Source organism: Lepidothrix coronata, unplaced genomic scaffold (assembly GCF_001604755.1).
Source record: "Lepidothrix coronata isolate B3197 unplaced genomic scaffold, Lepidothrix_coronata-1.0 Scaffold45, whole genome shotgun sequence".
Classification (NCBI taxonomy): domain Eukaryota; kingdom Metazoa; phylum Chordata; class Aves; order Passeriformes; family Pipridae; genus Lepidothrix; species Lepidothrix coronata.
The window spans coordinates 893,427-909,014 of NW_016690225.1; the positions used below are offsets into that span (position 1 = coordinate 893,427).

General features: G+C 36.1%; 1 protein-coding gene across 4 annotated transcripts in view; it reads right to left on the minus strand.

Moving 5' to 3' along the window:
• Positions 1–15,588, minus strand: part of ERICH1 (glutamate rich 1) — a 66,160-nt gene that overhangs the window by 20,922 nt on the left and 29,650 nt on the right. The window lies entirely within an intron of this gene.

Consider the following 15,588-nt stretch of genomic DNA (forward strand, 5'->3'; position numbering starts at 1 on the left):
GAAACAGGAGCCTTGTTGTAGGTTCCAGGTACAAGTTTGTCCCCAACATTATAAACCAACCACATAAAGATGTTGAATTTACATGCAAGGAACACAGGCCTAAAAACAATTTTTCAATTTGCTTAAGCAGTAACAGTTTCCTTAATGTTAATTAAGTAAAAAATACAAGGCTGGTGAAAAAAAAAACTCATTGCAAATGTGAATGTTTTGCTGGAGTCACAGACTATACCTTCATTTGACCTTTCTTTTCCACCTTGAGAACACAAAAATTTTTACAGCTGATTAGACAATGCAGGCTTCTGTAATAAATATATATCTTAAATGATTGCTGCTGTTCCTACCTGTACAAACTATCTAACTGCTTTTACATTATATTACTATCACTCTCATGGCTGTATCACATGCCATACTTGAAAAGTTACTGCGTATGTATAAACTCTGTGGAGTACAGGACATCAAAACTGCCTCCTTGGAAAGTAATGTTTTATAACAACTCCTGGATGACGGTTTATGAAAAAGTGCTTTCCTTAAAAAAAACCAGAACACAACCAAATCACCAAACCCAATGTACTATGCTTTATACAGGTCCTAAAGACACACGGTTTTATGCACCCGTTTTGATTCTTTCCAAAGGAGATGCGAAATAAATGATGAGAAAGTGACTCATTTTCCTTTACACTTATGAACAGCAAAGAGAAAGCAGGAGAGAACTAATCAAAATTTACTTATTTAAACCAAAAATAAATTCCAAGAAGTCTGCAGTAAGGTTACAAGCTACCTGCACATCTCATTAGCAAAACCAAAACTCTTAAGGTTTCACTGGAATGCTGGGTTTGAAATCACAAGCAATGGTTGTTCAGTCCTCCTCCTGACCTCTTCATAAAAGTCCTCTTTTGTCAAGCTGGACAAGAGGCCACGCAGTACAGGTTTCTGTCTTCTCAAAGAATTAGGATTTTGACTTTAGCAGCCAGTTCCTATATTCACAGGACTTTTTTCATTCTGAAATACTAAAGAGTTCACAAAAATCTTGCAGCCAGTGTCACAACCAATAAATCTCAGCAATGGCTTTAGGTTCTCTGAAGACAAGGGCCAGAGCACTGACCCCTGTGAAAGCAGGACTGGGAATGGGGGCCCTCTGGATGGAGATAGCAGGTACCTGGCTCTATGGTGTCGCCTACTTCTCTGGCTGAGCAACATCAAGAAAGATTACAAATGAAATTTTATTATTCACTTGTCCCCAGAAGGAGATACATGCTAATCAGGGCTTCACACAAGATTTGCTCCTGCCATTATCTCATACTGTAGCAGGTACTAACGAGTACAGTGACACAAAAAGTTTTCAGAAGTTCACCAGAGAACAGGCTGCAAACAGCTCAAAATAATTCAGGCCTTTTCATTTACACGGCTTTTAAAATAAGCATTTCACTGCAAGCAAGTTTAAGTGTACAGAATTACTGCCATTAAAAGAGAAGGAATTAAAATAAGAGAAGTATAAAAACCTTGTAAATACATTTGAACTAAGAGACATATAAAATACAATGAAAGTTTATACAGCTCGTAACATAACTGCTAGAGGCATTTCACTTTAATAGGCATATTTATCCAAGAATGTATTTAATAGAAGAAAATGCCAGAGTTAAAGCGAAAAGTACTGTAAGTCACTACAGAACACATTCAAAGATTTTAATCATTGTACTTCTACTTAGATATTTTTCTGCATATGTACAAGTGATAACACCATCTCTAAAGCTTCTGTTGAAGTTCTCTACGCAAGCATATATGGTTTTGCACTAAACAAAATATGAAGGTTATTTTCAAATGCAAACATTTCTGATTATTAGTGGATTTTCCATACCATTATGATTGCTAGATATATGGCAAACAAAATACTGCAGCGGATTTTTTCCTTGGGTAATTTCTGAGATTACTGAAACATACATCTAAATTTCAAGCAATCACTAAACTACCTTACAACCAGCTTGAAATGAGAAACACACACATATGTAACACTTATGAAATAAGGAAACACTGCATACTGTATTTGATAGTCTTTAACTTTTCCTTGACATATTCTTCCCTTTTAGAGGAATAAAACTCCATCCAAGGCTGTATAATACCGACCATTAAAGGCTCCACCCATCAACAGCATATTCAAGATTATGGTACCAATATCTGAGCAGCATTTCAGAATTGCCTGTCTGTACTTACTTCACCAGGTACCTGTATGCCCTACTCAAGAAACAGGTAGTAATGGAGGAAAGTGCAAGATTTGCACTGGCAAGTGCTACAAAGGAGAAAGCAGATGCCAAGAAAACCTGGCATTTTTTCTCAGGATGAGAAAAGCTGGCAAAAAAAGACAAGATTAAATGTGGATCCTGAGATGAAAGTGGAAAATTTGTATCACTGGTTTATTATTTTAAGCCTTCCCGTTTATCCTAAGGCTACATATTTTTATTTCTTAAGGAGCTGTAACAGCCACAAATTAGCATTTCTCTCCTCTACAGTGTTAACCTATATATGAAATAAAGAAGTACTGAACAAAGAATCAATCCTTTCTTTTCTCTAGCAGAAGAACGAGAAGGATAGAGATTATGTTCTTTTCAGTAAAAATGCCACAGTTCAGCTAAGGTATTTAACTGCCATGTAAAAGTTACCATACTACTCACTCCTCTTTCCAGACTCAAATAAAAAGAGACTGCCTTCTCCAAGTTTGATTCTAGCCAGACTTTATTATAGTCACTTACTGTAACATCACTAGAGGCCTCACTCTTCTAATTACACACGCAGTTTGGTAGAGTATTCTCATATGCTTCAGTGAAGAGTTGGGAAAAAACCCAGGTCCATGCACACAGGTGTTGTATTGCAGCAGTTCAGGGTATGAAGTGTTACAGACCTGCAGACCAGCCTGGAGCCTGCAGCAGTTGCTGCCTCTCTGTGCTGATCTATCGGCACTGTCTCAATATCAACCCCATCAACCCCATTACTATATGCATATTTTTGCTCATATATTTATATGTTTGGGCTTCCACAGCAGAATCTTTACTATTTTACATAGTTTGTGATAAGAGAAGTGCATTGATCTGAGCATTCAGTAAAGTTGGGTACTCTGAGGAATGACTCTTAATAAAGGTACATACTTAATTATGCTACCTTGTCTAAAAGTTAATGGAGAACAAATCTAAATCTAAACTAAGTATAAAAAAACTAAGCCTTTTTAGTACATTGGATGAAGGCTGGAAAAGAACAGGTGCCACACGAGCATGAGAACTACTTAAAACATCTTTGCTGTATTTGCTGCTTCCTTTAGAAAGCTAGCTGAGTAACTAGAGACATAGTTGCTGTATTTATTAATATCCACTTCTCATAAAGTTTCACAGCAAATCATTTTCCTATCAACTAAATGCTGCATTCCATGTTGTTTGATAATGGGAATAACAAAGTATTCTATATATATAAAAAATATGTAGCAGACAATATTAGTTTGTAACTCTCATCTTCAGAAACACAGTAACCAAAAAATTAGGTAGAGATATTTGTCCAGACTGACAAAAAATATGTCCACTTGTAAAATCTCGAGAAATGCTGATATACTATTGGAGTTGAGCGCATACCTAAATATAAACAAAATGGAATGGTTTGTGAACACACTGCAAACCTAAGCCATCCAGATAATAAAGTACCTAAAGCTGAATTTAAGATAGAAGTGTGAAAGAAATTAAGCTTATCATGCGTTAAAGATGCATCTTTTTTCTTACATGTGTGCTAGGCTCTCCTTAAGGTGTGGCAACCATTACAGTTGCCAAGCTACAAAAAACAAAGCTACAAGCTACTAAAACAAATGTTTTATCTAATATTATATCTGGCATTGTGACAGTGCAATGGCTATTTGTCAGCAAAAAGCAAAGCAACAAAATAAAATTTAATTTTGTGGGTAGGTGTGCAAGATGCTGATATCCAGTTCAATGTTACACTCACACAATGGTCCTGTTCCAAAAATAGCATGTCACTCACTGAGAGTAACGTACTAAACAGATTTGAACTGGCAGAACCTGTTTCTAGCAGTCAGGACATTAGCTCCTGAGTGCTCCTGACTCCTGGCATTTTTCATCCTGTTCTACACACCTTAAAGTATTGAACAAGTTTGATTTATCAGTGAATTAGCTTATGTTGCATTCTCTCAATGTTCCTAACATTTATGAATTATTTTAAATAAAATAAAAAAAGCAACTTAGAGAAACCTTTCATTCATGATTATCCAATTGGATTAGTGGAAAATTGGTATCATCAGCCTAACAAAGCAAAAATAGTTGCATAAAACTGTTTCTGAATTCTTTCCTACTCCACAGGAAGATGCAGAGAGAGTGTGTTGGGTGAGTTTTACGTAAGTGTTTTCCAAATATCGTCAACTCACCCAGAAATAAATAGCTTTGAGAAAGTAAGGTCACTCAGTTCTTATGGAAAAACACAGATGTAGGCAGAACAGATATGAATTCACACAAAACTTCACCTGTCATTAGACCAGCTACACCAAGACTGGATTTTCAAGACAACTGTTTAAACTATCGGCATCAAGGAAAGAAGGAAAGTGTCAGATGTTGGCAGTGTCCTACACATCAGTGAAGGCCACGTGCCCCACTACACCTCGACAGAGTTAGATGCTCAGCTACCTGTAAACTGCAGACTCAGCCAGGTCAGTACAGCTGTGCTGGTTATACCAGCCCAGAGTCTGAGCACACTCAGATTTCAAGAGAGAGTTTGTCAGATGGAGCGCTATCAGCTGGATACAGCCAGAGGTGCAGCTGTTGGAAGTGATTTGTTCTGTATCAGGAGAGACTGCCTATTTGCCCCAATGCCTGCCCCACAGCTGCACACTGCCAAAGCAGCCGGGAAATGAAACTACCGGTACAGAGATGCAGCAGCTTTGGTCAGCCAGAACAAGCTGTTCAAAGCAACTGGGGATCCTTGGAATGCACTTAGATTGCCTGGAGTGCATTTTGACTAGATTTCAGCAATTCATTTGTGTATGGTGGTATTTCTGTCTTTTGCTATAGCAACATCCATTTTTTTCCGCCCTCCACAGATGGCTGGAAAGAAAGAGGGTGAGTGAGGCTGAAGCACGGAACGGGCAACACACATCCTATACTACTGAGCCTACAGTGAAGGAAGGGGCTTCCTTTCTCTCCAGAAGTCTACAATACAGAAGGCTCTGATGAATTATGCCCCGTTAGTTACTTGAAGTCTAATTATAAACCAATTTCCACTTGCAGGGATAAAATGGAAGGAAAATAGCATGAAACTAGCAAATAAAATTATTTAGCAAATGTAATGGGAATGGGAGACAGATGGAGGATGATTATCAAAGCTTCCTTGGCAAAGGTTACAATTGTACTGAGCATTGTTCAGTACTTTAAAAGACTGCTACCTGTAAACTTTGCAGAGGGCAGTAATCAAAGGCAAAGGATATGAGATCAAGAAATTTCCCAAGTAGAGACGGAATGGAGACAGCCTACTGGAAGCCATATTAATGTGTGTCTGTAAGCCTACAAGTTGCCATAAATTACAACTATTGCTACAAAAGGTTAACAATAAAATGAAGCTGTGAGGTAGGCCTGATTCTGACTTTCAACATCAGACACCATCATGCATCTCTATGTCATACTAAATGCTTACATAAAGGACATGGTTAATACTATACACATTCTTTTTCCTGCTGTCTTCATTTTCCTTGTCCACTCAGCCACACTGATTTTAAGCCCCTGCATGTTAGAGACAGGCTTTGTACTCTTACATTGTCAAGAGTATTTAAACAGCAGGGTAATATGAATGGAGAATTTCTATTCTAACAAAAGGCTTTCCTCTTCCCTTGCTCTCTATTTTATTTTGAATGGGAAAATTGAAAACATACTGCATTGAAACATGTCTTGTTAGAAAGAAAGAGTAACATGGGCCCTTACAGCAAGAGGATGAGCCAGGGTGACATTCTCATGCTTAATATTCAACAAGTGTGTTGTCTACCAGTGGATATATTTGGATCTTGACACATAGGACAGCAACATGTTGCTGTGATTCAATACTAACAGGTTCATAGGCAATAGCAGAGCAGTGGAGGTTAGAATTTTATATGGAACCAACTATATAACTGATAGTCAAAATCAAAATAACATGTATATTAAGACTGATCAGAAACATCTCAACATCTACAAAACAAATTTCCTGCTTTAACATGTGATGAACTGAGATTCAGAACAATGAAGCATTTAGACAGAGCCCAAGCTGTCTTCTGCCTTTCCCCTTCATCCAGCCCCCTACTGACTTCACCAAGGTGCTCCACGATGATTTAACTACAAAAGCTTAGGTCTTGATTATGTTTTCATTATGAAACAAGGAGATGAAAGTAGTCAAGCAGTGTCAGATTTCCAAAGTGTCGGGTGTCTGCTCAAGTGAGGCAGAAGTACAACAGTGTTGTCTTTTTGCTGGGATCTAAGGTGGTTGTTGGTGCTGTTCTCTATTTCTTTTCCTTTCCCATCAGTTCCTTACTATGACTATGAGGACAGGAAGCCTGCAACACGGCTTCGAGAGAGTAGAAAGGGGGAGCATGCTCCTGCTGAGAGGGGAGAATTGACTCAGTGGGTGGGGAGCAAGAAGAGAAAAATGATATGCAGTCAGGAAAGAGGAGAAAATACAAAGTCAGCGCCTCTTCATTCTGTGAGGTTCATCTATTAGAGGAGAGGATGCTCAACAAAAATGTTTGTCATCACTGTAACTTAAAAAAAAAAAGCAAAAAGCAAGGAAAAAAATAGTCAGAGATAAAGGCCTTAATTCCACCTCCTCCTGCTACACATACTATCACCTGACTAGCTGAATCTACTTTAATCCAATTACTTTCAGATTTATGGACATGGAACAAGAGGAGATTCAGTTTGAGATACTGATTGTATCACAGAGGAATAAGAAAAACTGAAGGGCAAGAACCACAAGAAAGTGAAGGTAACTGCCAAAGTCAACATGTCTCATTAAACATGCACTTCTTGGCAAGTTCTTACTCAGCTTAAGCACACATCTGCCCTCTGGGTTTCAACCCAGCATTCTCTTTCCTCTGTTAAAATGTAAAGGTATAAACTAGGATTAGGAGTATGTTGTTTTCTGCACTACAGAAACACACAGGAATGAGAGCTCATTTCGAAGGTACATTTTCTTATTCAAATACTTGAGGCTTTTTCAGAAGCACACAGAAACTAATACAGCATCTGTACACATACTTTATTTACAATTATAGAAATATAAACCAAAGATCTTTATTAAACCTTTAACATGCAGCCATGGCTAAAGTAAATCATTACAAGTGTATTAACATTAGCATGTACTTTGTTTTTATCCTTAATACATTTTCAGCATTTATACCCTTTCCTAACACCACACCACAAAAATGTGAACTAAATATTTGGGGTAAAATTCTTTTCCATTCCACTCCAAAAGACATTTTTCAGAGGTTTTTTGGGGTTTGTGAGTTTTTGTTTGATTTGACAGGGTGTCTACTAACGTCTTCATGTTAGAAACTATCACACCAGAATTACCGAAGACTTCAGTGACATTAAAAGCTCCTGATTTGTACCATGAGTTTTGCAATAGTTCCCATATGCTTGTGGTTGTATCGGCATTTAGAAGATGTAAATAGTTACAGACAGTGGTAGTTAGAAATGACTGGTTTCTACATTGTATATAAACCTAAACTAGTGATTCACACTTACATCTTAAAATGATAGCCCAATCCTGTGTTTAAAACCCTCAGTGGAAAGCGGGGAATTTCTTGTTATATTTCACACTCACCTTCAGGAGGTTCAGACTTGTTTGTTGTGAAATCAAGAGAGGTGATTACCCCATTCTAGATGGCTGCCTGCCAAATCACTGAAAGTGCTTGTAACACTGCTACAGAATACTGGTGGTCTGGAAATGTTTTCCTCTAAGTGCCTGCCCAAGCTACACCTACCTCAAATGTTTATTGTTTGTATCACATGTAGTACACCAGAAAGATTTCCAAAAAGCTGTGATCACACTAGTCAGCTAGCTTTTGCAACACGAGTACATCAGCAAGCATCTTCTTCCAAGCATACACTTAATTCCTTGAAATTAAGTACGATAAAAGTTAAACACAAAACTAGAATTCTGGACAACTCTTAAATCATGTGACACTTTAAAAAGGAAACCTTCTCCTATTCAGATAGAAAAGGATTTAAAGATTTTCCAAAGCAGTATTAGAGAATTTGATTTAAGTCTTTCTTAACCTTTAATTTAATTCCAGTGATGCAAGTCAACCGATAACAACGTCAGTGTAATATGAACAGCACTGGACCTAGATTTTTATTTTTTTAAAAATTAAGCCAAAGATAACAAATGATTCAATACTTTATCTGAACTCTGAAAACAAAAATGGTTCTCTAATCTTATTCAATTTCAGAAAGAAAACTGTGGTGATATCATCTATGAAAGAATGTCATTACATCTATCAACAAATACAAGGTCTGCCGAGAGGATATTCAAAGAGAAGACGTGTAGTGCAGATTCTTCAGCTGTAGCTGTCCAACACCTCTATTTCTTTGGGGCATCTTTCACTGTAATTGGTTCCAAAACGTCAAGTACATTCAAGCTAAAGAAGAAACAGGCTGTAGAGAAGAAAGCTCCTTAACCTTCCAGACATCTCTTCTTCCAAGTTATTGATTAATCTATAAACACCACAACGCTATGGAAGGGCTTACAGTAACAGCCTTAACAGAGGTGTCATTGTTGCTACAGCTTGCTTTCTGATGATGCCATACACATGAGACTTCCTGAAGCTGTTGGGAGTTCAGGAAAATCTGCCACTCAAACTGCGAGTCATACACTAATTTCTGCAAGGACAATGTTAAACTACAGAATGTTATCACCTAAAATTTTATCACGCACAAATATATTGTTTTAACACTAAACAGTGACATCCAAACTGTCAGAGAATTAAAACCAGGACACCCAAAATTAACTAATAGAATTCATTAATAGAAATTTAAGAAAGACTTAGCCTAACTATTAGAAATATAAAAGAGTCAGAACTCTTAGTCACTGTTTCTTCCTTGCTGAATTACTGAAAACCACTTTTTAAACTCTTTCACAAGCAAGTTTTCAACCTGAAAGTCCATACCATCCTTACTGGAAAAGGAAATACCCATGCTAACAAGTCTAAGGAAAAGGACGACAGAGAAGCAAATCTCACAGCACAAGTTTTAGAAGTAGCTGAAGTGAAACAGAAAAACACTTTTTTTTCAGCAAGTTGTAAGAAAAATCTGCACACTTGCATATCAATCATATTCACTTATTCATTGAAATATGATCTGGTGCATCTGTGTTGCAAAACACTATTATATTAAGAACTGTACTTCAGCATCTTTCATTATTCAGGCATACTTTATGAAGTCCTAAATTAGACAGAATTTTTATCTGTAACAATTCTTTAATAGGCTTGTTATTCCATTAAAAAAAAAGAATAAATCTGGAAAGAGTTTTATTACTTTCTGTTTGCAAACGCCCAATTCTTACCCCCAAAGGGCCACAATTCCCATAATTTGTCTTGGATATTCAAGACAGAAGTTGCCACAAGTCAATCCACGAGCAGCAGACAGAACACACTACAAAACAACCTGATTCATAGGAGGACTTTTTCATAGCTTTTTCTTTCAGATATAAGATTCAGAAAAGCAATTGTAAGTGTTCTTAAACTCCTTTGGCTTCAAGATAAGTTGAGTTCATTTCATGTTGAGTTCTTACTTGAATTATTTTATTTAAAATAGGTAATAATAGTCATTGAGCACTGTTAAATGTTTTAATTTACAGTTAAGAAGTACTAAGCAAACTATGTATATTGTAACATCACTGAGATAACTGCAGACATGAATGAAGTGGGGTGGAATTAGAAAAAGATTTTTTTAATGAAATATTTCTTTTAACCTTTTTCTACTGTCACACCCTCTGATTAATTTGAAAACACATCTAAAACTTTGACACAGTATTAGTTTCTTCAAGGGTAAAGAATTCTGGGCAATCTGTTGTAATTGGGATGCTGGGACATACTTTAATCACATGGTATGTAATGGCAAATGTACTTCTGGGGAAAAATAATACTTAGAGCTTTTGATTCACTATTCTTGCAACACATACAGCCTATGAACTCACAGTACTGAGATTTTGAAATACAGTTTGAGACAACTTAAAAAAGCCCAAAAGCCTGCCTGCTGTGGGAACTGGCAGGATGTTTTCACCTGCTTGGCTTTTTCATCAGTGATTAACATTAAAATTACTGTTGACATTGAAAAAAAAATGAAAATAGGAAAGTTATATATAACCACTACTTGGGTTCTAAAAAAACCCCAACAAAATCAGCCAAACAAAAAAATCAGACACTAAATCCCACAAATTTTAAGCATGGTTAGAATATCAGTGTACCAAGCAACAGGAGCTCTTGCTGAAATGCTGTGGCAGAAAAACATTGATGCAATTTTCTTACCTATTAAAACCAAAACCAAACCCCGGACTTGTGGATAGAAATACAAGGACTATATTACACAGAATCACAGAATATTCTGAGTTGGAAGGGACCCATTAGGATCATCAAGTCCAAATCTTAAGTGAATGGCCCATACAATATTATATCAACATATGGCCTTGTTGAAAAAATAAATACTACCAGCAGTACCCAAGTTTATATTCTTAAAAGGATGCTGTGAAATGGGAGATATCTAGAAGAGCTACAGAAGTGACTTGAGGATTGAAGCAAACATCTTAGAGCAATACACAAGTGAATCTGTCTAATTGAAAAAGATTGATGGTGACATGATTACTGTTTTTCTTTGTGGGAAGAAAATACTGCTAAATAAATACTGCTAAATAAATACTCCTCTTTAAATGGAGGAAGGTAGAAAAAAACCCCATTTTCAAATATTTTTTTGTTTTTGTTTTTGATTAGAGTGAGGCAAATTAACCGTAGCACCAGAAAGTAGTGGAGCCTCTGTGACATCCTTGAAATGTGAATAGGTTTTTTTGTTTGGTTGGTTCTTTTTTTAAATGCAAACTGCTGAGCTGAATATGGGGTAAGACCTCTCTAGCAGGTAGAGAAGATTAAATTACACGGTCTAATGATTCCTCTAGTTTGAAGGTTACAAAAACATTCATAATTTCAGCGGTGCTACCTGCCAGTGAAAAAATTTGCTGCTGGCCTTAGCTGCTCAATATCCATTGTTCCCTCGGTGTGCTATCAGTTCTGTAATGTATTGCATTCCCAACCACTTGCCAAGAACCTAAGTAGTCAACACATGATTCACACTAGCACCACTTAACAACAAACATAAGCTTATAGCATCATTAAGTCTTCCTAAAATGGTTGCCTTAAACCTTAAGCAAATCAAGAGACTACAGAGAGGTCGGAGATTACCTGATCATGCCTTAACCAAAACTATCTTTTGCTGACCAGAAAGTGCAAACATTTTTGCCAGCAGAACCAAACACAAGAAATGAAGTAGCTTTTACGAGACCGGTTAAGGACCCCTCCCCAGTGTTGCTATTCTATACTGACACACTAAGAATTTCCTGGTATGCATCTCACTTGAATAACTAATTTACTTGTATAGAAATGAGACAGATCTCTAACTTCCTTCCTTCAGCTTAGACCTCTTGTAGCACCAGTAGTGATTCGCTGCAGTATTCCCCTTTCTGACAAAAACAAATAAAAAAAGCAAAAGTCCAAATGGCAGCGACATTAACAAATAACTCATGTGCCTCTATCATATAGAATTGCAGAGCCTGAGACCAACAAGCAAATTTAACCAGGTGAGGAAGTGTCCCACAGAAGTACCACTTTTCACATTATGTCAGATTTGTCAGGGGTCAAAAAGTAGGAAAAAAAAAAATCAGTTGTTTGCTTCTATTTTGCTAACTTGACTTCTCAGCATGACAATGAAGCATCCAAACTGGATTCTTCCTCCTAACTAGAACTCCACCTCATAACCTACCTATCAGGACAAAGCTCAGCCAGGTCTTGCTCCTTCTGTCTATATAACAGGCTTCACCAAAAGTAGGAAGGTTGTTATCAAGACAGTAACAACAGCGTAGTATCAGATGAATACTACACCGTGGTTCCAAACTATGAAGGAAAAATGAGTGAGACTTGACAAGAACAAAAAGAATGAGTTATTAAATTAAAAATGAAAAAAAAATCCTAAGAACCTTTTTCTTTGAGTTCTCTTTATCTGCTCTTCCAGGTGCCCTCAACTATTGCATATTACTGAACTCCTACATGCACAGCTTTTATCTTCTACAGTCTCTGGGGCAGGAATTTGCTCTGCCATAAATCTAAGAACCACCAAATATCACTTTGTGATGCTACATAAAAATATGGATTTAATATTAAAGAACTTCTGAGAGAAATTATAATCCAGCACACTGTTTTGTGCAAAAATAAAATAACTTTATATGTTATATTCTATTATCATAGCTTCAATTACACTATCCAAGAAGAAACACTGCTGGAGAAAAAAAATCAGTTTATCTTTTAGAAGGAATAAGGTTATATTTTTAGCATTCATACTTTAATGCAAGATAGTGTTTCCTATTGTTTTACCTGTCTTGAAATAAGAAGCAAAACCCCCACAATTTTACTTCATCTTACGAAAGTAAAAACCAAAACAAAAGTACTGCTTCCTAGAAAGTTAAGGGACACATAACTAAAGTTTTCTGGAGTCTCCTTTCATATAGAAAACCCTTTTAAACATGATGGTGGATCTTTCAAGTGACTACTCTTGAAGAAGCATTTCTCAATAAATAGGTAATAAAAATAAATTAATTTTTATCTCTGATTTAAGAACTTTAAGATATGAAAATATTGGACTTACAACCAGAATTTGATGGATAATAACTTATCTGTAGCTTGAAAATTACACATTTTAATGCCCTTGCCAAATATATAAAGTCTACTGCTAAACAAGTTAGCAATGCATTAACATGTACCAAGGTCAGTATGAAAATAATGTGAAAAACAAAAGAAATTCTCTGGATTATTTCCTCCCCTGACTGTCTAATTCTTGTTACTCAATTCAATCAAAAGAAGGCTGACATAATCACACTGTCATAGTGATTCAACTCATACAAAACAGTCTAGGGAGTTTTTAATAATTAGATGCTCAAGTCTATTTTATTATTCCAAGAATGTTGGATAAATGTAATGTTCATTATTTTCTTGAAAGATAAGAAAGACTCTTAGATTTTTCTTCTCATTACTACAGGTTCATCAATCACCTGCTTACATGAAGGAAACAAACCTGCAACAGCAGCTTTATTCTCCTCACCTCTGGGAAATGTATAAGAGAATCCCACAGGGAAGCAGAGATGCTTCACCAAACTTTGAATCTCGATGCCATTAGTCATTTACGCATCAACACAAGGTGACTGTGGAATGTTAAGGGCATAACTACTCCCAGTTTATTTGACAAAACAAAGAAAAGTATTTAAAAGCATTTCAAAAATATTTGAAATGCTAAAAATACATGCAGAGACAGATGGAGAAAGACATACTGAAATATTCACACAGACCTGCCTTTTTTTCCCCCCTCTTGCTCAAAAGCTGGTGTTTCCTAAAAAATTGAGCATGTTGTGTATATGCTGGGTAACAAAAGGTTCCCATGATATCCTTTTCTAGCCTTTGAGTCCAGAATTAAGGGAAATAAATTATGTGGAAACTCAAGCAAAAAAAAAAAAGTAATCTGACTCAAAAATAATTTCACTGTTTATCAAACTTGTCTTATGAAAATAATGTGACTATTTTAGGATTTAAATTTTTTAGTTGCAACTTACTTATATATCAGCGTGATTTGCTATGTCTTCTCAATAAATTAAGAAAACAAAATCTGTGTCTATCTGAATTAATAACAAGATTGTCAAGAGGGATAGATGTGCCATGGTTGATATTTTATTGCATTAATCTGTGAAAGAATGAAGTATTCAATCATTAGAATATGAATTTAGCCATCAACTGTTTTTGAGAAATCGTTTAAAAGTTAAAGTTAATTAAAATTATAAATTAAAACAACTTCTTGTCAGCTCTAAAATATTTTTTGGGTTGTCCATTATTATTACTCTTTAAATTAGTTCCATTACGGTTGATACTGTCATGATGAAATTAATGTTGTCCTTCAGCCTTGCAAGATTAGCACAGATCTCCAATTCTGAATCTGTATTTAAACAAAACAAATAAGGGTCTAAACTTCAGCAAGAAAGACCTAGTATTAAAGGGTAGTGAAACACTAGAGCAAGTAGAAAAGAGCATGTAAGAAAAGCCTCCCTATGAGGAGGTTTTTAAGAACAAATTAGGCAAATCCCTGGAAAGAATGACATTTACAGTCAAATCTACCATGCAAGGAGAATCACTGATTAAAAAACTTCACTTCAAACTTATTTTTTCTTGATTCCATGATAAACTGCAAAGTCAAATAACAAACAATCCAAAAATAAGTCTCCCAAAATTCCAGATCAATTTGTTAACTGTTGAAAAAGTGGCTGAAGTCCAAAACCTACTCTTGCTGAACACTGAAACTGGGATCAGCTAAAAGAGCTCTCCATCCAACAGTCAATACTGTCACTACACAACATCAGAATTCTACTTACTGCTATCATGGTTGAGCACGTTTGTTTTGAAAGACTAAGGGAAAAGATTAAATCTAGAAAATGAACCATTATTCAATATTCTATCCACTGTAAGACCAGGCCAAGTATTTATACTACTTTAAAAAGAGACAACATAATGCAATCCTAAATTCTGTTCTGCTTAATTGCTATGCAATATATCAACATCTAATATGGACCACATATAACCTGATTTACACACAGATTTTGAACAGCAGTAAATTTTCCACAAAAGTTCCATGCTAATACCTTAATAAAGAGGTTGCAGCAGCGTTCAGACATCTGTATTCTAGTGTTTCATTTAAAAGCAACATCAGTCCCTGTATAAAACTGAACGTTATAGGTCCATTTACCTACGAAGTATTACAGGACTTCATTTAGTTTTATTAGCAAAATACAGAAGGGGAAACATCCCTCTAATATCTAAAAGGAAAGAACACCAAATAATAAATGGAGATTATATGGCATGGAGGGAGAAAAATGGTGCTTTGGGATCAGAATAAGCAGTTTGAATATGACATGCTGGGAAACAAACCCAGTGAACTGCCCAAAGACAGCTGTACAACTAAACAAATGTAAGCATCGCCTAGAAATAGCTTTTGGACTCAGAACATGAATCCCATCCAACAGAGAAAAGAGCAGCCTAGAAGCTGTACATTAGAACACCTTTCCATCCATAATCCAAAAGGTATCAAGATCTACTCTTACGTTACTCTGATAAAGTTACTTCTTCGTCACTCAAAATCTGCTCTTTAAGCCACTTCACATCAAGGAAAAACATTCTTGATGTACGACCAGTCACGCTGTATTTTGCTTCAGTCTCTTAAGCTACTTTGATAGCTTTACTTGTACCCACATTCTGAATGGAGCTCAGAACAAAGTGCAGACCTA